The following is a 24,938-nucleotide window of genomic DNA, read 5'->3' on the forward strand; positions in this document are numbered from 1 at the left end:
GAAGCAGAGCCTTTCTGATTGGCTGGCATCCCTCTCTTTACATGATGTCACATCCTAAAATAAAATGTCACATGGTTATCCCAGCCAATCAGATTTCATGGGAACCATTTGTCAGTCAAATGTGATGTCACAGGCCTTATATAAAGCCTGTACCATCTCATTTGATGCCAAGAAGGTGAAGAAGCAACATCTCCGCCCCTATTGGATTACATTGGAAAGAAGAAGAAGAAGACCCCAATTGGATTACAATTAACATATGAAGATGAAGATAAAGAAGAAAATAACTTCCTGCACCTGAGGACCGTGGTTGTTGAGGATCATTGCATATTATATGGGCATGCTGTGCCAATCAATTGTTTTCTTGGCATTTGTAATGTGTATATTTTTTATGAAATTTGTTTTATTTTGTGCCTGTTTTTTTAGCTTCCCCATTTATTGCTATAGTGGCAAAGCATGCCCATATTATATGGGCATGCTTTAAGACTGTTCCAATCAATGGGTAGTGTGGGTAGTGTCTCTGGGGTGGGTGGTTAGGCCTCCTGGGTTGGTAGCAGGGGAGGGTGGGTTAAGCCCTTAATGACTATAGAGGTTATTAACCGCTAAGGTGATTAAGGGTTTAGGGGCCACTAGCTTGTATTTTTTTAATGTACTGTTGCTACCCACTAGCGACAAGGACAGTGATGAGGATAAGGACAGCCTTCATTATGGCAGGGGTAAGTGCAAATTTTACTTACTTTATGCTGTCTGATGTTTTATTTTTAAATGGGCAAATGCACTATTATCCATATCTGGATAAAAGTAATTTTGCCTATTACTGTACTGTATGTATTGGAAGGGGACGAGGGAGGAGGGAGTGTATTTAATTGAATGTATTACACATTTTTTTCCGCACAGGATTGATGCTGCAGGCCAGCGGGACCCACGGGACCACCCAAGGACCCCCTGGACACCTGTGGGTCAACCAGAGGACCTCTGGACACCTACAGGGACCACCCAAGGACACCCTGGACACCTGTGGGGACCACCCGACTGACCCCCAGGGACCCGCAGTGCCCCTGGACACCCACGGGGACCACCCAGAAGCCCCTGGACACCCATGGGGACCACATGAGGACCGCCGGACACCCGCAGGGACCACAAAGAACATATACAGACCAGCGCCCAAAAAGAGTCCAAAGTCCCTAATAGAGTCCAAACAGATGGAAGAGAAGAAAATCCAAATTTTCCAATCACTGGAAGATCTCCAATCCAGGGGTCCGTGACATAGGGACAGAAACAAAAAGAAATAATAGTGTAATACGTAATATTAAAATGGGACAAACAACATGAAACACTTAACAAGAGACATACATAAAACAAGCAAGCTGAAAGTAAAATAACTATTTAATAAAACAAACGGAGCCTGCTGCAGCGGGTCATCAAGGGGTTAAAACCCAAAACCCTACTTACAGCAGGACTGGAAATAACAAGCATGTGTAACCAAGTTGGGCAGACTGCCGGCAGCAGTGAGGGCCCTCACGGGCTCCCCAATGTATAGTTTCTTTCCCTCTAGCTTCGGAACACTCTCCAAGATGGACACCGAGTAGGGGAACTCCACACTATCCTGCCTGCAAGCACAGCAGCAACTCTCGCGATATCTCGATGACGCTGCTTCCTGCTTCACTTGATTGACACTTCTCACAACCAGTGCTTCTCCAAGGCACCGTGACCTCTGATGCATTTCGTGACTGACGTCACTTCCTCAGGGGTTGATTCAGTGAAGGTGAAGTCCCATTATGTACACCTCACTTATCACTGATTGGATAGAAATATCTAATGCCAATTGAGTTTAAAACTTCAGCTCTAAACAGTACAACACAGACACAAACTGAAACAGCCACATACACAAAAACAGACCTACAAACATGGTAAAAATGAAGATGATTTCACATCTAAGACTGCATAGATGGCAGTAACAAAATATTAATACAATAATAATAATCAGTAATCCTAATATAATAATCTATATTTTATAATAAATATATAAATAAAAAAACTAATTATTTTAAAGAAAACCAAATCATAATTATAATCATTCCAGCAATTATATATAAAAATGATAATAATAATCATAAAGAAGAATAAAGAACAAGGGAATATAATATAATTAAAAAGTGCAACACTATACACTATTTTAAGAGACCCTATATTATTTAATAAGAAAGACCCCTAGATCAAAGTCTAATGTCACTTTGAAAATGTATCAAATAAAATCCTTTATTAATTGCCATACAGCTTATGCTATCTATTTGCTAACCTGTCCCTGTGGCTTACAGTATGTGGGTCGCACAGGTAGGTCCTTCCAAAGAAGGATATACGAGCATGTGTACAACATTAAAAATGGTCTAATATCCCATAGTGTGTCGAACCATTTTTTGAATTGCCACAACAAGGACCCGACTGGTCTTTGCTGTCAAGCAATTGAAATTGCTACTACCAATTGAAGGGGGGGGGGGGGGGTGATAAACTCAACCAGATTAGCAGACGTGAAGCTTTCTGGATTTATGAGCTAAGAACCCTCTCTCCAAATGGATTCAATCTAGACTTTGATCTAGGGGTCTTTCTTATTAAATAATATAGGGTTTCTTAAAATAGTGTATAGTGTTGCACTTTTTAATTATATTATATTCCCGTGTTCTTTATTCTTCTTTATGATTATTATTATCATTTTTATATATAATTGCTGGAATGATTATAATTATGATTTGGTTTTCTTTAAAATAATTAGTTTTTTTATTTATATATTTATTATAAAATATAGATTATTATATTAGGATTACTGATTATTATTATTGTATTAATATTTTGTTACTGCCATCTATGCAGTCTTAGATGTGAAATCATCTTCATTTTTACCATGTTTGTAGGTCTGTTTTTGTGTATGTGGCTGTTTCAGTTTGTGTCTGTGTTGTACTGTTTAGAGCTGAAGTTTTAAACTCAATTGGCATTAGATATTTCTATCCAATCAGTGATAAGTGAGGTGTACATAATGGGACTTCACCTTCACTGAATCAACCCCTGAGGAAGTGACGTCAGTCACGAAACGCGTAGGGTCAGAGGTCACGGTGCCTTGGAGAAGCACTGGTTGTGAGAAGTGTCAATCAAGTGAAGCAGGAAGCAGCGTCATCGAGATATCGCGAGAGTTGCTGCTGTGCTTGCAGGCAGGAGAGTGTGGAGTTCCCCTACTCGGCGTCTATCTTGGAGAGTGTTCCAAAGCTAGAGGAAAAGAAACTACACATTCGGGAGCCCGTGAGGACCCTCACTGCTGCCGGCAGTCTGCCCAACTTGGTTACACATGCTTGTTATTTCCAGTCCTGCTACAGCAGTAGGGTTTTGGGTTTTAACCCCTTGATGACCCACTGCAGCAGGCTCTGTTTGTTTTATTAAATAGTTATTTTACTTTCAGCTTGCTTGTTTTATGTATGTCTCTTGTTAAGTGTTTCATGTTGTTTGTCCCATTTTAATATTACATATTACACTATTATTTCTTTTTGTTTCTGTCCCTATGTCACGGACCCCCGGATTGGAGATCTTCCAGTGATTGGACCATTTGGATTTTCTTCTCTTCCATCTGTTTGGACTCTATTAGGGACTTTGGACTCTTTTTGGGCGCTGGTCTGTATATGTTCTTTGTGTTTAATCTGGTGTTGTTCTGCTAGTATTCCTGGCTGCCCTGTACATATTGTGTTATTATTGCTAGTATTTTATTTAATTGTTTATAGTGCCTAAGCACTTTCTTTTGTGTTACCCGCAGGGACCACCTGAGGACCAACCAATTTTGCCTTTTTTGGGGCCTATTGGACGACTTTTTTGCCTCTGGCTGTTAATGGGCATTAAAAAGCCATTATAGCGCAATACTGCACTGTTATCACTGTTTTGTGAATAGCAGAGCAGGCAGTATCGCACTATAAGGGCATTTATCTATCGCCCATTAAACTACTTATCACTGCGTTGTGAATAGGCCCCTTGGAGTACTTCAGTATTAGGTGATACCTTTTGTATTTGAACTAACAATTGATATTATACGACAAGCTTTTGAAAGCTCTCCCTCCCTCAGGTCAGGCAACTCATTTAGATGAACATTTGGACAAAGGTGATTGTACTGTGAGGGTGCACAGTGGGGTAATATCATTGTTATAGCACTGACCTATATTCCCACGTTTTTTTTCTATCACAGAGTAATCTATCTTAAAAAAACCACCCCTTTTTGTTCTTAGAATGTGAATATACAGCATAAACCTGATAAATATGTTCCCAGAGATGTCTGCGCCCTGTCTTCTAACAGGGTGGTACTCTGCTCCATAACCAAACAAAGTGCCACTAACTTTGCAAGAATCATCAACACTGTATTTTATTTCAATCTAATCTACCATAACTGCTGGTATGTCAGACAACCCATGTGCCCTAGTATTTTTACAAGAGATATATGAACTAGTCCCAAAGTAGACTGAAAAGTTTTTGGTTACATTTGCATGAAGTATGCAACAAAGTTAAACAGGGGGTTTCATTAATAAAAAGAATCGCATTTTGGGCCGTTTTTTCCTATATTTTGCAAAAATACTTTTGTGCCTTTTATTAAAATTGTCACTAGACGAATGTGACCAGCACATTGGTCATGTGATCTTCCATATCAGGGTCATATGACTCCTGCAAATGTTTCTGCAATTTTTATGAAGAAAAAATAGCAAATTTCGCAAACTTGAGCAAACATTTCTCACAACCCTAACTGTTCTAATGGTACATTTTTGGACATAAGAAAAACATTTTCTTGACAATTTTAATGCTGGATTATCCAATCATATCCCATTCTTGTACCTTCCAATGTCTGTATGCTGATAGTATCAGTTGCTACCTTACCTATATATACTGTACATGTGTACAGTCTAGCTATAACTTGCAGAGCATACTAAAACTGCTGTACACCATAATGTATACATTTTTTAATAAATGTGTTTGTAATTTGTATGTGACTGATATGAAGTAATTGATTGAATACCAACAGTACAAACTAGTTCCAAGTTAACAATGTATGAATGAAGAAGAGTGATGAACATACAGCTCCCAAACACAAGCAAATGAGTGTCAGCAAATATGGACAGGAATCTGTCACTGGCATCCCTCTAACCGTAACTACACCTGTTTCACCACTTTAATAACATGTTTTTGCTTTATTTAACGGTGTTTCTCCCACCCGACGGGAGATTCTGCCATTACAGCATGTGTGTGTATGCTACCTGTGGGTAAGCAGAAGGGCTGAGTCGTCCGCCGATGTTTATGGGGACACCGGACAAGCTTCTGGGGTACATACCCGACATAGATCTCTAGTGGTACAGCGTCTCCATCTGCCGCAGGCTCCAGGTGTATGGAGGCAATCTCCTAAAATAGAACACAATCCCCTCTCCTTCCCCAGAAAGATTACACAAAAGGGAGGAGGTATAATAACTGGAACGGTTTATTCTGTTCAGCTCAATTCAGTCACAGTAGGCCTCTTCCCTATGCAGTCTCTTGTGTTGCATCCAGCTGTAGGATGATCCCTGGACCTGCACTATGGGTCAAGGGCCCCCTGCAGCAGTTCTTGCTCTTCCCTGATCCTCTATCAGGATCAAGGGAAAGGTACACACTCACTCTCCCCCAAGTGGAAGAAGAACAGGGAAGGCCAGTATTCAGGCAACGTGTGTGTGACCTGCCTCTCTCAAGTGGGGAGAGGCACTGACTAAATTTGGATGGCAATCCCCTTAGTACAGCCAGGAGGAGGGCACCAGGTATGACCCAGGATTGGGTGAAACCAGACCTGGTTCCATCTCCTCCCCTGTCACTCAAGGGCACTGCTGGAAGTGGGGAAAACCCATGATAAGTGCTGCAGGCCTGCTCTTACTAGGGCTTACTGCCAGGGAGGGCAGACTAGTAACCAAGAACCAGCCTTTGCTAAATTTATGTAACACCTTTTGCCCCCCCTATCGCAGATGGGGACCATATGTAATAATACACTTGCGTTACCGGGTGTGGTGCGTTACCTGTTAGGCTCACAGGAGGCCTGAACCTCCGCCACTGGGAGCCTGGGGTTACCTGATGATTCGAACACAGCGCCTCCACCTGTAAGGGTTCGCACCGGAGTGGAATGGTCCTCTTACAGGAACACAGTAATAGCAATACACGCACACAATATATGTTGCAACCGTTTACTATAACTACTAATAACTTTGGTATCCTGTACCACACAGTATAATGCATATAACCAAATACATACAGTGCACCGGGTGCACACATCAAATTAGGTAGTCCCTCCTTCAAAGTACCTGGGTGCTGGGCACCAATTCCCTGATGTCCCTTATGTCCAAAACCACCCAATGTGTGTTGGAGATAGCACTATCCCTTGATGTGTTGGTGCACTCTTTAGAGATACCTGCCCGGGCTCCAGCCACGGGTGCCTCTATACATCTGGGTTTGGATCCGCCTGATCCGACGTGATGTCCTCCTACGCGTGGGGTGAATTCCGGCGTGGATAATATCACCGCAGCTCCGCACCGTCTGTACCTTGACGGGGATCCGTCTGCAGCCAGCAGGCCGCAGTCACTGCTTGGCGTGGCCTCCATGAAGATAGTCTATATATATATCAGTCTCTGGGCAGATAGTCTTTATATATAGAGGGGTCTGAGCCCAGACCCAGGAATCAAGCTGCGCGCCACTAAGTGATTCCTTACTCAACCCAAACAGCTAAAGGGGCAGAACCACTAACCTAGGGTCTGTCCCTGAAGCAACCACAAACTGGGGCAATGGTAACAATTATCTGGGGCCTAGGGGGGTTAACTGGCCTAGTGCAAGGAGCTACTGCTCCCCACCTTACCCAGCTCCCTGCTCCAACTGCCATTCTCAGAGCCCGCAAAATGTATCAATCCCTCTGTGCAGGGAGATACTACTGCCCTATTGGCTCCCTGGCATCACGTGGGTCATTCCTGAGGCTCATGGGACTTGTAGTCCCTTCCAAGAGCCTGTCCCTGGTAGGCTAGGGTTCGCGCACTATCACTGTGCATGCGCAATGTCTCTGGCTGGCCGCCGCATGTATTATGGAACTGCGCATGCGTGAACTTGCGCAAGATGGTGGCGCCCTGCTCAGGAGCCACGGGGACCTCCGGAGCACCGGAGTGCTCCCTGCTCGGCCCCCACCCTCCAGAAGTGCCGGCAGGTCTGTCGAGTGACCCCCAGCAGCGGAGGTAACGAGGGGGGGTCGCGGGACAGAGGGGACCTGGCTACATCTATAACTTTCTTATGAACTAATTAGAACACAGTGAGACCTGTTATAAAGAACAGTTGAAAAAGAAAACACAGTGCAGCTGATTGACATGAGTTGTGGTGAAATTCAATTGGTTTTCAGTTAAAAAATGAGAAACAGATAAGCAGTCCTAGACATCACTCTGAGAAAGACCACAATGCAACAAGTATTTTGGAACAAATCCATCCAAAATAAGGAACGTGAGTAAGCTAGAGCCAAGTCTCTTACATTGCAATATAATGAGTGACAGCAAATAGAGAGAAGGCCAGAAACATAGATGAATGTATTTCTCACTGGAAGAAATGACTTTAACATGTTTTCTTAATTATAAACTGCTACTGCACCTTTTCACATTTAATTCACTTTTTTTTTACCCCAGAAACATTTGTGGTAATAAAAACTGGCCACTTTTTTTTCTGAATCTTATAAAGACAAATGTTTATTTGAAATAATAAAAGAAGACAAACACAGTACGAGAGGGAGCTAAAAAAGAGAGAGAATGTTGTCTAAATGGTTCAAGACTGCTGCTTCTATCCTGTAGATAGAATATCCCAATGCGTTAAGCCTAATGCATACATACATCTAAATCTCATAAAAAAGTCACTGGTTTGTATGATCAGCTGCTGCATAACACAAGACTGCAACAATTTGCATGAAGAAATTCACAAGTACAGTATATGCACTAGAAGGAAATAGGACTATTATGACTACTCTTATAGTTGCTATATATAGCAGGGGTGCAGCGCATACAGAGGCCCTGCGCTCTTCCCCACAACATTTAAATTAATTGCCGGGGGAGCGTACAAGGCCTCTATAAGTCCCTTACCTGCTCTCTGGCGGCTTCTGGTGACGCATCGCCATGACAAAGCGGTATCAAATGATGCCATGGCCAAGGTAAGGGGGGGTGGCATGAGCAGGGGGAGAGAGGAAGCAGGGGGATAAAGAAAAAAGTTTGTGCACCCCTTATATAGAGTACTATACAAATATTGCATTTTGTGCTATGTTTTACCTGCCGGAAACAGTCTATTATAGATCTATACAGCGATATCAAAAATCGCAGAGGGCTTTGCCAGCAAGGGATTAACCTTGACCCTTCTATTTAGCATAAATAGAAATTGGATATTAACATTGGGATATAATTTATGAAATATGTAAATTATTTAATCTATTGAATATAGATAGTTGCTTTAATCATTTTGCGGACACAGGAGTCAACAGCACATACAGTACATGTGTAATGTGTTCTAGTCTTTGATTGCATAGAAGGGCAGTTTATATCTCCAATTATACGTTTCTTAAGTCTAAATATAGCTTTCTCATTGTGCTTATGTCCACAAACTTATTAGTCCAAAAAAGTTTTTTAATGCTCAAGGACAATATTAGAACTGTATTCAGTATTCTGAACTAGATCGGCTACAGTTAGTGGAAAGTTACAGAACACTCAGCATGCTCAGTAGAGATATTGCACCTCGCATGCCCGCCGAAGCGTGTTTCCACCCATGGATAGAGTAATGTTACTACATGCTTGGCAGCAGAGCATCAGCAGTGTTTTGATCGCGGCCAAACATCTAGACTGTAGCAGGGGCAAGCCTGTTACCAACAGCTAGGACTGTTGGATGTGGACCAACAAGGAATCCATGCCTAGAAGGGACAGCTGGAAGAGTTAAAGGTTTAAAAGGCAGCAGCGTCCAGTTCACTGGGTTGCTGTTCCTGGATTGCAGAGGTACACTAGGTCTGATGTGTGTTGCTGGTTTATGTAATGCAGTGAAAAATTAGTGAATAAGCACTAGTTATGTAAATATATGAATATAATTCTGTGATGATTAGTTGTTAAGTTCCAATATATAAGTCCAACGGCAGCCTAACCAGTCTAGCTGGTTGTCTCCAAAACCAGATCGGAAATGGATGTACAAAGGACCTATATGGTGCCAAAGATAACAATCCTAAAAAAGAAAATGTTTTGGCCAGCCAAAAGCTCCTCTTGGATACAATTTATTTGAATAAGTAAAAAACAATAAAATGCTGCATTAGCTAAAAGACTTTGGAAAAGAGCTATGATATTATCTAGCTCCAAAGGATCTTATATAGAATCGACTCTCCGGCTGGTTAAAACTGGAATCCTAATTACGATACGTCCCTCAGACTTGTGCTTGTAAGTAGGAACCTGTCAGGAATCGGGGCATACGCCGCCCTCAGCGCTGCCCTTCCCTGCCTGCCCAAACGGCCGCGGGAGGGGGGGAGGGGGGAGGGGGGAGGGAGGGAGGTAGGGGGGGGGAGGGAGGTGAGGAGGGAGGGAGGGAGGGGAGGAAGGGAGGGAGGGGAGGGGGGGGAGGGAGGGGAGGGAGGGGAGGGGGGAGGGAGGGGGGAGGGAGGGGGGAGGGGGGAGGGGGGAAGGGGGGAGGGATGGGGGGAGGGATGGGGGGAGGGGGAAGGGAGGGGGAGGGAGAGCGGACTCGGGGAGGGAGGGAGGGGGGAGGGAGAGTGGACTCGGGGAGGGAGGGGGAGGGAGGGGGAGGGAGGGGGAGGGAGGGGGGAGGGGGGGAGGGGGGAAGGGGGGAGGGATGGGGGGAGGGATGGGGGGAGGGGGAAGGGAGAGGGGAGGGAGAGCGGACTCGGGGAGGGAGGGAGGGGGGAGGGAGAGCGGACTCGGGGAGGGAGGGGAGGGAGGGGGAGGGAGAGCGGACTCGGGGAAGGAGGGGGGAGGGAGAGCGGACTCGGGGAGGGAGGGGGAGGGAGAGCGGACTCGGGGAGGGAGGGGGAGGGAGAGCGGACTTTGGGGAAGGAGGGGGAGGGAGAGCGGACACAGGGAGGGAGGGGGGAGGGAGAGTGGACTCGGGGAGGGAGGGGGAGGGAGAGCGGACTCGGGGAGGGAGGGGGAGGGAGAGCAGACTCAGGGAGGGAGGGGGGAGGGAGAGCGGACTCGGGGAGGAGGGGGAGGGAGAGCGGACTCGGGGAGGGAGGGAGAGCGGACTCGGGGAGGGAGGGAGAGCGGACTCGGGGAGGGAGGGGGAGGGAGAGCGGACTCGGGGAGGGAGGGGGGAGGGAGAGTGGACTCAGGGAGGGAGGGGGGGGAGAGCGGACACGGGGAGGGAGGGGGGGGGAGAGTGGACTCGGGGAGGGAGGGGGGAGGGAGAGCAGACTCTGGGAGGGAGAGGGGAGGGAGAGCGGACTCTGGGAGGGAGGGGGGAGAGCAGACACGGGGAGGGAGGGGAGAGGGAGAGCGGACTCGGGGAGGGAGAGCGGACACGGGGATGGAGGGGGAGCGGACTCGGGGAGGGAGGGGGAGGGAGAGCGGACTCGGGAGGGAGGGAGAGCGGACTCGGGGAGGGAGGGGGACGGAGAGCAGACTCGGGGATGGAGGGGGGATGGAGAGCGGACTCGGGGAGGGAGGGGAGAGGGAGAGCGGACACGGGGAGGGAGTGGGGAGGGGGAGTGGACTCGGGGAGGGAGGGGGAGGGTGAGCGGACTCGGGGAGGGAGGGGGAGGGAGAGCGGACTCAGAGGAGAGAGGGGGGAGGGACAGCTAGGACTGTTGGATGTGGACCAACAAGGAATACATGCCTAGAAGGGGACAGCTGGAAGAGTTAAAGGTTTAAAAGGCAGCAGCGTCCAGTTCACTGGGTTGCTGTTCCTGGATTGCAGAGGTACACTAGGTCTGATGTGTGTTGCTGGTTTATGTAATGCAGTGAAAAATTAGTGAATAAGCACTAGTTATGTAAATATATGAATATAATTCTGTGATGATTAGTTGTTAAGTTCCAATATATAAGTCCAACGGCAGCCTAACCAGTCTAGCTGGTTGTCTCCAAAACCAGATCGGAAATGGATGTACAAAGGACCTATATGGTGCCAAAGATAACAATCCTAAAAAAGAAAATGTTTTGGCCAGCCAAAAGCTCCTCTTGGATACAATTTATTTGAATAAGTAAAAAACAATAAAATGCTGCATTAGCTAAAAGACTTTGGAAAAGAGCTATGATATTATCTAGCTCCAAAGGATCTTATATAGAATCGACTCTCCGGCTGGTTAAAACTGGAATCCTAATTACGATACGTCCCTCAGACTTGTGCTTGTAAGTAGGAACCTGTCAGGAATCGGGGCATACGCCGCCCTCAGCGCTGCCCTTCCCTGCCTGCCCAAACGGCCGCGGGAGGGGGGAGGGGGGAGGGGGGAGGGGGGAGGGAGGGAGGTAGGGGGGGGGAGGGAGGTGAGGGAGGGAGGGGGGAGGGAGGGAGGGAGGGGGGAGGGGGAGGGAGGGGAGGGAGGGGAGGGGGGAGGGAGGGGGAGGGAGGGGGGAGGGGGGGAGGGGGGAGGGATGGGGGGAGGGATGGGGGGAGGGGGGAGGGAGAGCGGACTCGATGAGGGAGGGAGGGGGGAGGGAGAGCGGACTCGGGGAGGGAGGGGGAGGGAGGGGGAGGGAGAGCGGACTCGGGGAAGGAGGGGGGAGGGAGAGCGGACTCTGGGAGGGAGGGAGAGCGGACTCGGGGAGGGAGGGGGAGGGAGAGCGGACTTTGTGGAGGGAGGGGGAGGGAGAGCGGACACAGGGAGGGAGGGGGAGGGAGAGCGGATTCGGGGAGGGAGGGGGAGGGAGAGCGGACTCGGGGAGGGAGGGAGAGCAGACTCAGGGAGGGAGGGGGGAGGGAGAGCGGACTCGGGGAGGGAGGGGGAGGGGAGAGCGGACTCGGGGAGGGAGGGAGAGCGGACTCGGGGAGGGAGAGCGGACTCGGGGAGGGAGGGGGAGGGAGAGCGGACTCGGGGAGGGAGGGGGGAGGGAAAGTGGACTCGGGGAGGGAGGGGGGGAGAGCGGACACGGGGAGGGAGGGGGGAGGGAGAGTGGACTCGGGGAGGGAGGGGGGAGGGAGAGCGGACTCCTGGAGGGAGAGGGGAGGGAGAGCGGACTCTGGGAGGGAGGGGGGGGGAGAGCAGACATGGGGAGGGAGGGGAGAGGGAGAGCGGACTCGGGGAGGGAGGGAGAGCGGACACGGGGATGGAGGGGGAGCGGACTCGGGGAGGGAGGGGGGAGAGCGGACTCGGGAGGGAGGGAGGGAGAGCGGACTCGGGGAGGGAGGGGGACGGAGAGCGGACTCGGGAATGGAGGGGGGATGGAGAGCGGACTCGGGGAGGGAGGGCAGAGGGAGAGAGGACACTGGGAGGGAGTGGGGAGGGGGAGCGGACTCGGGGAGGGAGGGGGAGCGCACTCGGGGAGGGAGGGGGAGGGAGAGCGGACTCAGAGGAGAGAGGGGGGAGGGAGAGCGGACTCGGGGAGGGAGGGGGAGGGAGGGGGAGGAAGGGTGAGGGACAGCGGACTCGGGGAGGGAGGGGGAGGGAGGGAGAGCGGACTCAGGGAAGGGAGGGGGAGGGAGAGCGGATTCAGGGGAGGGAGGGGGGAGGGAGAGAGGACTCAGAGGAGGAGGGGGGAGAGAGAGCATACTCAGGTGAGGAGGGAGAGCGGACTCAGGGGAGGGAGGGGGAGGGAGAGCGGACTCAGGGGGAGGGAGAGTGGACTCGGGGGAGGGGGAGGGCGAGCAGACTCGGGGAGGGAGGGGGAGGGAGAGCAGACTCGGGAGGGAGGGGGGAGAGGGGGGACTCAGGGAAGGAAGGGGGAGGGAGGGCGGACTCAGGGAAGGGAGGGGGGAGGGAGAGCGGACTCAGGGGAGGGAGGGGGAGGGAGATCGGACTCAGGGGAGGGAGGGGGAGGGAGAACGGACTCAGGGGAGGGAGGGGGAGGGAGAGCGAATTCAGGGGGGGAGGGAGAGTGGACTCGGGGAGGGAGAGCGGACTCGGGGGAGGGAGAGCGGACTCGGGGAGGGAGGGGGAGGGAGAGCAGATTCTGGGAGGCAGGGAGAGCGGACTCGGGGAGGGAGAGCGGACTCGGGAGGGAGGGGGGAGGGAGGGGGGAGGGAGAGCGGACTCGGGGAGGAAGGGAGGGAGAGTGGACTCGGGGAGGGAGGGAGAGCGGACTCAGGGGGGGAGGGAGAGCGGACTCAGGGGGGGAGGGAGAGCGGACTCAGGGGAGGAAGAGTGCACTCGGGGAGGGAGGGGGAGGGAGAGCGGACTTGGGGAGGGAGGGGGAGGGTGAGCAGACTTGGGGAGGGAGGGGGAGGGAGAGCGGACTCGGGGAGGGCGGGGGAGGGAGAGCGGACTCGGGGAGGGAGGGGGGAGGGAGAGCGGACTCAGGGAGGGAGGGAAGAGGGGAGGGAGAGCGGACTCAGGGGGGGAGGGAGAGCGGACTAAGGGAGGGAGGGGCAGGGAGAGCGGACTCGGGGAGGGAGGGGGAAAGCCGCCACCGTGGGCCGCACAGTGAGTGCGTGTTGTGCAGGCCTGATCTAGACTGTAACAGGGGCAAGCCTGTTACCAATAGCTAGGACTGTTGGGTGTGGACCAACAAGGAATCCATGCCTAGAGGGGACAGCTGGAAAAGTTAAAGGTTTAAAAGGCAGCAGCATCCAGTTCACAGGGTTGCATTTCCTGGCTGCAGAGGGACACTAGTAGATGTATATTGACTTTTACTTGCTCTAGCTGAGAAAAAAGCTGTATTTTGAGTTGCTGAATAAAACCCTATGTTTACTTTTCCAAATACAATTCTCCTGCATACATCACCTACAAGGTCCCTCTATCCTCTATCTGAGATTCCTTTTAAACAAACATACTGTATGTATTAAGGTGGTAATTTATTTCAATGTTTCATATGACCTTTTATATTGTCTTTTTTAGGTCTCTGATTGAATTCTATGTGAAGTAATTCATGATTAATAAATGTGTTTGTACAGTACAATTCTCGTCATTGGTGGATGTCTGAGTATAATTATATATTTATTCTTACAGAGTGTGGTCTATTACCCTATGTTTTTTTCTCTTTGGTGTTTTCTACGATGCTTCCTTTACACCTGCACTCTCTCCTCTATATCCAACTAGAGGGAGTCTTATAGGCATGGTGTATTTCTATCCAGTTTCTATACCCTCCCTAGTGCTAAAAAGAAAAGTTCTCCTAACTATAGAGCACTGACAAGTTTAACCTGTGTCATTTATTCTCTATCTTAAATCTTCTCAGCCTTTTTTTTTGCACAGTCTGCAGACATTTACAAGTCAAAATGGATTACATACACCATGTAATCCAAGCATATCAAACTCGCGGCCCGCGGGCCGCATGCACCCCACAACGAATATCTTTGCGGCCCGCGGGCCCATGGCACAGCCAATATAACGGTGCAGCGGGATAAAAGAACATAGTTCATGATAGTGCTCTAATGACCTTGGGTACTGAACATGTGATCAATAAGTAGTATCTTGATTGAAGAAGGATGATAGGCTGGGTTAATGGTGTATAAGTGAGTATGTGAGGTATATAGGGTGGGCGTATAGCTAAGACATATGTATAATGTCCTGGTGAGTGTGGTGAATGGAGATATATAAGCCCCACCACATCACTCCCATTAAGGACCTGTCTGAAAAAAACGCCTATGAACACCTATAATATACCTCCTAGTACAATGATAAGTACAATGACTCACGTGAACCATGCCCGTTTAGCCTTCAGTATGCTTGCTTCAGCGGGGTTGAGTAGAATATCAGGTAGCCACAGGATGCGGAAATACAGAGGCACAGCACAGCAACAGGACTCCACGGGACACCAGCGGTATAGTAAGAAAATGCTTTATTCACACATCATGGTGCAGACAGGGACGGGAGCAAAAAAGCCTCCTTCTCTTACGCGTTTCACGCCTGTGTGGCGCTTTGTCAGAGAGTACAGGTAGGTGTGTCGTGTTCCTCCTCTTATAGGGATGCCAATTATCCAAAAATGTAATCAGCCGCTGAATCCGGAAACCGGAAGTGACGCGGCTGTAACTCTGGACCGGAAGTGACGTAGCGCAAACGTGCGCGAGACAGTCTCTGTATACAAGCTGTCTGTGTAGTCATGGTAATGGACACGTCATCTCTTATGCCGGAGCAGAAGGAGAAATGGTCTATGAGAGGGAATACGGCACAAATACCCTGCTGAACCGCAATTTAAGCTAAATAAAGCAGGATATATGAAAAACAAATATTAATTATCACAATATATCAGAGGACATTCCAATATGACATAGATGGTGCAGCGGGCGTGTGCGTCGGCGAGCGCGTCGGCGAGCGCGTGGGCGGCGGTAGCAAGCATGTGACCGGGAGTAGCGGCGAGCGCGGTGGCGGGCGGTTGTGGCAAGCACGGCTGAAGGAAGAGCTGGCCTGCTGGGGCTGTACGGTGGCCGGGCGCAGTCATCCTGCACTCGTGCCATGTGTGGATGTGGAGAGGACCGCAGGGGCGCAGCCAACACCCCGCGGAGGAAAGCTTCAGAGACATCTGTGGGACTGCCTCCTGCCTGGAAACCTGGGAATAAAGTAAGGACAATATTTTTTTTTTTTTGAGGGAGGGGGGGGGGGAGCCTGGGCAGCTAATAATGATGGGGGGCAGGGGGTGGGGGATAAGATGCTGATGAGGCATAGGGGCCAGCCTGGGCAGATAATGATGGGGGGGGGCAGGGGGGGGTATAAGATGATGATGGGGAATTGGGGCCAGCCTGGCCAGATGAAATGATGGGGGGCAGGTCGTGGGGGATAGATGATGATGGGGAATTGGGGCCAGCCTGGCCAGATGAAATGATGGGGGGCAGGTCGTGGGGGATAAGATGCTGATGGGGCACGGGGGACAGCCTGTGGTCACCCACCAGGCCTCACCCCCTGTCCCTGTCACCCCCTGTCCCTGTCACCCCCTGCCCCTGTAACCCCTGCCCCTGTCACCCCCTGCCCCTGTCACCCCCTGTCACCCCCTGTCACCCCCTGCCCCTGTCACCCCCTGTCAACCCCTGCCCCTTTCACCCCCTGCCACCCCCTGTCACCCCCTGTCATCCCCTGCCCCTGTCACCCCCTGTCACCCCCTGGGCGTGGGCAGGTAAATGGCAGATGCTGATGGGGCAGAGGGGCCAGCCTGTGGTCACCCACCTGGCCTCACCCCCTGACCCTGTCACCCCCTGCCCCTGTCACCCCCTGTCAACCCCTGTCACCCCCTGCCCCTGTCACCCCCTGCCCCTGTCACCCCCTGCCCCTGTCACCCCCTGCCCCTGTCATCCCCTGCCTCTGTCACTCCCTGTCACCCCCTGCCCCTGTCACCCCCTGTCACCCCATCACCCCCTGACCCTGTCACCCCCTGACCCTGTCACCCCCTGTCACCCCCTGCCCCTGTCACCCCCTGCCCCTGTAACCCCCTGCCCCTGACACCTCCTGCCCCTGTCACCCCCTGTCACCCCCTGCCCCTGTCACCCCCTGCCTCTGTCACTCCCTGTCACCCCCTGCCCCTGTCAACCCCTGTCACCCCATCACCCCCTGACCCTGTCACCCCCTGACCCTGTTACCCCCTGTCACCCCCTGCCCCTGTCACCCCCTGCCCTGTAACCCCCTGCCCCTGTCACCCCCTGTCACCCCTGTCACCCCCTGCCACCCCCTGCCCCTGTCACCCCTGTCACAACCTGCCACCCCCTGTCACCCCCTGCCCCTGTCACCCCCTGTCAACCCCTGTCCCTGTCACCCCCTGGCCCTGTCAATCCCTGCCCCTGTCACCCCCTGCCCTGTCACCCCCTGTCAACCCCTGCCCCTGTCACCCCCTGCCCCTGTCACACCCTGTCACCCCCTGTCATCCACGCCCCTGTCACCCCCTGTCACCCACTGGGCGTGGGCAGGTAAATGGCAGATGAGGTTTAATACAGATAAATGTAAGGTTATGCATTTGGGATACAAGAATAAAAAGGCGATTTACAAATTAAATATATTGGGGGAATCCTTGATGGAGGAGTGCTTGTAGACAGCAGGCTTAGCAATAGTGCCCAATGTCATGCAGTAGCTGCAAAGGCAAACAAGATCTTATCTTGCATCAAACGGGCAATGGATGGAAGGGAAGTAAACTTAATTTTGCCCCTTTAGAAAGCATTAGTAAGACCACACCTTGAATATGGAGTACAATTTTGGGCACCAATCCTAAGAAAAGACATTATGGAACTAGAGAGAGTGCAGAGAAGAGCCACCAAATTAATAAAGGGGATGGACATTCTAACTTATGAGGAGAGGCTAGCTAAATTAGATTTATTTACATTAGAAAAGAGGCGTCTAAGAGGGGATATGATAACTATATACAAATATATTCAGGGACAATAAAAGGAGCTTTCAAAAGAACTATTCATCCCACGGGCAGTACAAAGGACTTGGGGCCATCCCTTAAGGTTGGAGGAAAGGAAATTTCACCAGCAACAAAGGAAAGGGTTCTTTACAGTAAGGGCAGTTAAAATGTGGAATTCATTACCCATGGAGACTGTGATGGCAGATACAATAGATTTGTTCAAAAAAAGGTTAGACATCTTTTTAGATGGGAAAGGTATACAGGAATATACCAAATAAGTATACATGGGAAGGATGTTGATCCAGGGATTAATCCGATTGCCAATTCTTGGAGTCAGGAAGGAATTAATGTTTCCCCTTAATGGGGTTTTTTGTTTGCCTTCCTCTGGATCAATAAGTATAGATATAGGATAAAGTATCTGTTGTCTAAATTTAGCATAGGTTGAACTTGATGGACGGAAGTCTTTTTTCAACCTCATCTACTATGTAACTATGTAACTATGCCCCTGTCACCCCCTGCCCCTGTCACCCCCTGCCCCTGTTACCCCCTGCTCCTCTCACCCCTGTCACCCCCTGTCACCCCCTGAAACCCCTGCTACCCCCTGTCACCCCCTGTCACCCCCTGTCCCTGTCACCCCCTGTCCCTGTCACCCCCATTCACCCCCTGCCCCTGTCACCCCCCGTCACCCCCTGTCACCCCCTGTCACCACTGCCTCTGTCACCCCCTGCCCCTGTCACGCCCTGCCCCTGTCAACCCCTTTCTCTGTCACCCCGTCACCCCCTGTCACCCACTGTCACCCCCTGTCACTCCCTGTCAAAATATAGCATTGCGGGAATGAGGTACCTGGAGTTTTTTGTTTTTTTGCGCCCCACATAAATTTAAACCTTGTTTATTTGGCCCCTGTTAGCCTTTGAGTTTGACATGCTTGATATAATCCCTTCTTCTGTATCTCGTCTTCTCCCAAACCATTCTTTTTAACCCTTGAGTCTTTCAACTTCGTTCATGGGAAAGAAATGTCGGTCTTGCTGTCATGTTGCTCTCTTCCTTACAATCTCAAGATTGTAAAAACATGTAAATCTGATTCCTAAAAACTTGAGAATTAAGTAGAAATAGCCGTGTTAGTCCAGTTGCAATAGTGTAGAGTAAATGAGTACTTCAGTATTAGGTAATACTTTTTTTATTTGGACTAAATTGATATTAAAAGACAACATCTGTTTTTAACTCATGGAATCTTTATAAATCAGTTTCGTTGACCTGAGGAAGAGAGAATTCTCAAAAGCTTGTCCTATAATATCAATTGTTAGTCCAAATACAAAAAGTACCACCTACAGTAATACTGAAGAACTTAAATACCTATGAAATTACTAGTAATAATGTCTTAAGATATAGAATTAACATATGTAAGATTTGGGTTGGATGACAACCGTCATCGCTCCCCTCAGCTGGGATTACACTTGCACATTGGCTCAGGTCAACGTTGTCCTGGAACCTCTCTGCATGTTTAGTTCCCCTGTTCTGAGGCAGGTATTGATGCTCAGTGTACATTGCAACATTGTTGTTACAAATGTTGCCTTTCCCCCATAGTTTTTGCCAGTTGCCTTGGCAACCTCCCTATCTTCAAAACCTGAGATGGTTTGCCCATACTCCCCTGCCATGTTTCAGTATTTGGTATGCTCCCCTGCCTATTCCTGTCTGTACAGGAAAGCATACTTCCTCTTGGATCTTGCAGTCTATGAGTACACACGTTTTACTGCCTCTCCCATACAAGGCATTATTAATTTACCTTCCCCCCCCCCCACAAGTGCCACCACTCAAGTTATTTTTATGTTCCTGTAATTTTGCCAATAAACCTGCAGAAGATAGAAAGACTTTGTGTGCATTTAAAGGGGATGAGTTAACCTGCCTGACCCTACCCCTTTGTTATAAGGGGCTGGAGGGCCAGAACAAACATATTAAAGAATGGGCAGCTTATGTAACATTTTATTTGTTGGTTTTCTCCTTCATCTTAAATGGGGCATAAGGTTTTTTTTTGTTTTTGTTTTGGGGGTTTTTTTAAGCACAGAATACCAGCACAGCATGCACCAAATTCTAAAGACGTAGAAATACACTTCATGAATGTCGTATTTCCGACAGCAACAAATGCTCATTTTTTTACGCAACTCCTAGAGCCCTCGGTATTAATCCTGTAGAGAAAGGTGGCCTCAAATATCAATGCCCTACTGAGACCACTGGGTTTTTTTCACAGCTTCAACTATTTCTTATTTGATAAACAGACTTTATATGTTTTTAACAGAAATGTTAAATATTATTAAGTTTCACTGCCAAGGAAACCTGCATTGGACTCTCGCTCAGTGCAACTGAGGTCTCTCTTATACTAAAGAAACCACACCAAGTGCAGAAATATGTTATGAAGAAGTTTGGGTTATGATTTGCCCTGCCAGATACCTGCAGCCTCTGCAAAAGAGGATTGCAACAGGAACCAAACATATTCCCAATCCTGTTATGTTTTCTCTTGGGATAAGCAAAAAAAAGGTATCCCAGACATTGCATTCATTGCCATACAATTTATTAACATAAAACAGGTGAAAATTGATCAAATATGGCAAAATCGCCAATATAAAATCACGTGACAAATCACTAAAATTCATGGTATTGGATTCATACATAATAATTAGCCTGGATTATATCCTAAATCCTTATTTTATAAATGTTTTTTTAGACTTGAAACACAATCACCTGTTGGTCTAAATGAAGGATTTGCCTTCACTGCCTTTTTGTGATTTAAACTTTGATAGTTGATGATTCTAATATATTAATGTTTATTTGTATTATGTTTTTTAAACTCAGACACCTCCATTAAGGACAATAAAGAGCACATTTACTTTCACCCCGCAAGAGGTACGCAAATACGAAACATGCATTGGGCAACAGCGTGGTTCCGTGATGCCGTCCAATGCATTCGCTAATAGGCCTCAATAGATGCAGATGTTGATGTATTGGGACTGATATCTATGTTTGGAAACTCCTTAACTGAATATAGAGTTCCCCTTGGACTGGCGTGGACTGACTTCAATGTCGGTTAATCATGATTCCCCTCGTTCACGCCAAGTATTGACTTCATTTTGATTGTTCTGTCTATAATCCGGCAGTCTTTACCTATCTACATCTCGCACCCCTGTGGTGATGTTATGACATGTCTTTCTTCACAGTTATACGATGGCGATAAGGGCTAACATGAAGACTATCCTGCTGTATAGGCTTTCTCTGCATTAGTGCTGTGAAGAGGTCAGAGAGCACAGGAAGCGACTGTTCCCTATTTTGGTTTGCAAACCATTAATATACTATGTGTGTTTTTTCTCTGTTCATGCACTTTATTTCCACCAGGGAGTAAGGGAAGAGCAAGGACTACTTCAGGGCCCCTTGGCCTGGAGTGGAGGTCCAGGGTACATCCTAAGGGTGAAGCCCCACAAAGTGAAGTATGCTGTGTATGCTGTTCCATCTGCCAGTATATTAAATAAAGTGATCCTGTTCAAAGATATCTTCCTGCCTGAGACTACAATCTATCAGGGGGAGGGGAAGTAAGTTCTCCTGCAGGGATTGTCCCCAAATCCCTGGGGCCTGCAAGAGATGAAGGCGCTGTCACCGTGAGAAAGAATCAGTTACTACCCCAGAAGCATGTCCTGTTCTTCTCTACAACACCGCAGGAGACTCAGATCTACTGTAAGCCAGCAGGTATGCACCACACCATGCAATGGCGAAATCTCCCAGAGAGGGGGGAAACACCATTACATATATAACAGGGTATGTCCCATTGTACCTTTCTTTCCCCACATAGTATATCTGCTATGTAAGTCCTGTTAAGTTCCAGGCAGTAGTGGGTTAATCTATGGGCCAGTGACCCCCCCTTCGGCTTCCCTTGAACGTGAAGGAAGGTGGTGACTCATGACCTATGTACAGCCCCTTGGAGGTGGGTACAGTCCATGAGCCCGTCCCTTCCAGAGTTTACAAGGGGAGTAGCTAAAAGTTAGAGAGTCTGATCCTGGTCCCCAAGGAGATAGGGAGGCTGTCAGTCTTCCCCATCGGGGGAAAGCAGGACGACTCTAGGCCGGACAGCCTAGAGACCATCCAGACCCAAGCTCCACACTATCGGGGCAGCACCATCTAGAGGTCCTGGGATCTCAGAGATACAATGCTGCCATGAAGAGCTGCTGCAGCAATCACCATAATAAGTTCAGTTCAAATACTGCTGCGACACACTTTATTCGAGCAAATACCCAGTATGTACCTGGCAGATACCTGGAATGCGCCGCTCCTCACCTCTGACAAGCCCCATTGCATTTGCCTTCCCAGCCTGGGTTCATGCCTGGCTGATGGGCGGCTGATCTGTTAAATGATAATGATTAGGATTTAATAGGCTGCAATGCTTCGCGTGTCTACCAGATGGCATAAATTCATGAATTGTAATGCAGTATATATATATATATACTGTGCAGTATTGCAGCCAGCGGGAATAAAATGCTTCAATCCCTGCCTGGAAAATAACTCAATGCACTCGGGCAGAAAACAGTCACAAACCTCAATACACCCGGGTATACCCGAATTCGTGGGACTAGCCGAGCTCGAATAAAGTGTGTCGCCAGTGTATACCTCTGCCTGGTGTTAGTTCCTGGGCAGGAGGGGTAAGTAGTGCAGTGATGGGGACTGACACCCACACACCATGGGTTCCATCACAGCTGGACGCGCCGAACCACAGAGAAAGAAGAATCCAGAGATCTGTCTAAGCCTGTCCTGTTCCTGTCTCATTACCAACTAGCAGACGACTCAGTACTCCTGTAGACTACAGGTAAAGCACCACACACCTGGTAATACGCCTATCTCCCCAGCACTGGTCCCTATGTGAGATTGGGGGCGGGGGGTGGGGGGCGTGTTACACATATATATATTTTTGTTATACAGTAAAAACAGTTCTGAAAAACAGATGAATTACATGAAAACTCACATTCCTTTTCTTGTCTTTCCTTTTATCAATCTTGTGCTGTCGTTTCCAACACTTTTGCAACGCACATACTTTGATAAATAGACCCCTCTGTTTGTGTTTGTCAAGTACACCTTCATAGTCGTATGTCATCCTTTGTCACATGCAATATTATAAATTGTGTTGCCCAGTGCTGAAAGTATTTGTTAATAAGAGAACTTTTTCATGTATGCTATTGCAACATCATAGTAATTATGTTAGGGTATTTTTTACATCATACTGTACTTCCACACAAATAATCCTTAACTGCAATAGCATCCAGCAATCCGTCACCATAGCTGGTTGGTCTGTCAGCTTACTATCGAAATGAAGTCAAAGTAAATGCAGTGATAGTCGGTGAATCCTTTCAGGTAAATGTTTGTATAGTTTTTCACCATCGTGTTTGAGCTGGTGTTGTAGGTAATGCAGTGTGTGAAGTTCACAGGCAGTTGTGGTAAAGTAAGCACAATCAAAAGAAGTGTAAAATTACAAAACACATCGACAGACTTTTTCTGTCAGGAGCTTTAATTAATAGCCCCTGTGGAATGCCAGTCTATGCTGTACGTTTGTATACGCTAATTATGTGATTATATTTCTGTCCAGCAGACAATAACAGAAAATATGTAATAGCTAGACTTTAAAATAAAAAAAACTGTGGGATTTGCAGCATATTGTTGTGTGGCCAGGTCCCCCCTGGATCCCCTTGTGCAGCTGCGACTGGCAGCGGAGGCTGGGGAGAGTGCGGAGAGTTGCACAGGTAAGTCCAGTGGGTGCCGGGAGCATGCAGGGGCGCTGTGGCCGGTGGAGGGGTGACAGGGTCAATGGAGGTCCCTGGCAGCTCCCTTCACAGGGTGCCGTCATCTTGAATGTGCGTGCGCATGCGCAATACGGTTTGCACATGCGCAATGCTGCCCCGAGCTATGGTGGCCATCTTGGTGCACCTTGCTCGTGTGCAAGAGCCACTGGGACTGCAGGGTCAGGTGACACACAGCAGCCAGGATTCCCCTGCTTAGAGCATTGCTACATTTGGTGCGATGCGAGCCACGCCTGTCGGAGCTGGGACACAGAGAGGTGAGGGTGTGTTCAGGGTATCTGTGGCCCCTGCACTAGGCCAGAAACCCACTTATAGGCCCCATCTAGGCCCTGACTCTCAATAGTTTGAGGATACTACAGGGACAACCCCTCTAGATAGGGACATTGCCCTGTATTGTGAACAGTGTCATGGATACAGCAAGAAGATGCCGCGCAGTATAAGCGGCCTGTGGTCTGGGACCAGACCACCCCACAGATAGAGACTCTCTTCATGGTGGGACCCTTCAGCTTGATACCACCCCACATGGACGCCTTCGCGTGGGACATAAGGGCCCTTTCTTTAGCCAGTGGTACAAGGTGCTGGAGCACCTGGCAGGTATCAGCTAATTCATCAAGTGCACCAACTCTACACTCTCCCGGTGGGCAGCGCTGTCACACACTTCGGATTGGTTGTCTTCTGTGGACACCAGGGTGGTTAGGTGCCCAGGGTACCTCAGTACATTGGGGAAGACCCTACAGGGTGTGGACTAGGTGGTTGGACAGTGAGATACGGTGTGTGGTTAAGGCCGTGCGAGGCCTGAGTTATATGTATTATCGTGTTACCAATTGCATGTCAGTAAACCTGTTATTAAATACTCTATGTGTACTATGGGTCCTGTGAAGGGGTTATCCAGCACTGTCAGGATCCCTCAGCGGTGGAGGTGCTGTCACTGGCGTATCAGGTACACCCCAGGCTCCCAGCAGCGGAGGTTCAGGCCTCCTGTGAGCCGCAGGTAAAAGCACCACACACACACTCAGTAGCCGCCATGTCTCCCATAGGGTGGGGGAAACAGCGCTACATTTGTAATAATGTATTACTTGACTACAGGTGGGCTCATGTGGTGGGTTCTGTTCTAAGGGCCCGCCGCAAAGCAAAAATCACCGGAAAGTGGAAGTATTGTATTGTATTGTATGTCTTTCTTTATATAGCGCCATTAATGTACATAGCGCTTCACAGTAGTAACACATGTGGTAATCAAATAATTAACAGATAATATAAATAACAGGTCATGGGAATAAGTGCTTTAGACATAAAAGTAACATTAAGGAAGAGGAGTCCCTGCCCCGAGGAGCTTACAGTCTAATTGTTAGGTAGGGAGAACGTACATAGACAGTAGGAGGGAGATCTGGTAAGTGCGTCTGCAGGGGGCCAAGCTTTAGGTATCGTGTTCAGAATATCCACAGTGCTATTCATATGCTTCTTTAAGCAAGTGTGTCTTAAGGTGGGTCTTAAAGGTGGATAGATAGGGTGCTAGTCGAGTACTGACGGGAAGGGCATTCCAGAGGTGTGGGGCAGTCAGTGAAAAAGGTTTAAGGCGGGAGAGGGCTTTAGATACAAAGGGGGTAGACAGAAGACTTCCTTGAGAAGAACGCAAGAGTCTGGATGGTGCATAACGAGAAAT

The sequence above is a fragment of the Ascaphus truei genome, chromosome 1 (assembly GCF_040206685.1).
Source record: "Ascaphus truei isolate aAscTru1 chromosome 1, aAscTru1.hap1, whole genome shotgun sequence".
NCBI lineage: Eukaryota > Metazoa > Chordata > Amphibia > Anura > Ascaphidae > Ascaphus > Ascaphus truei.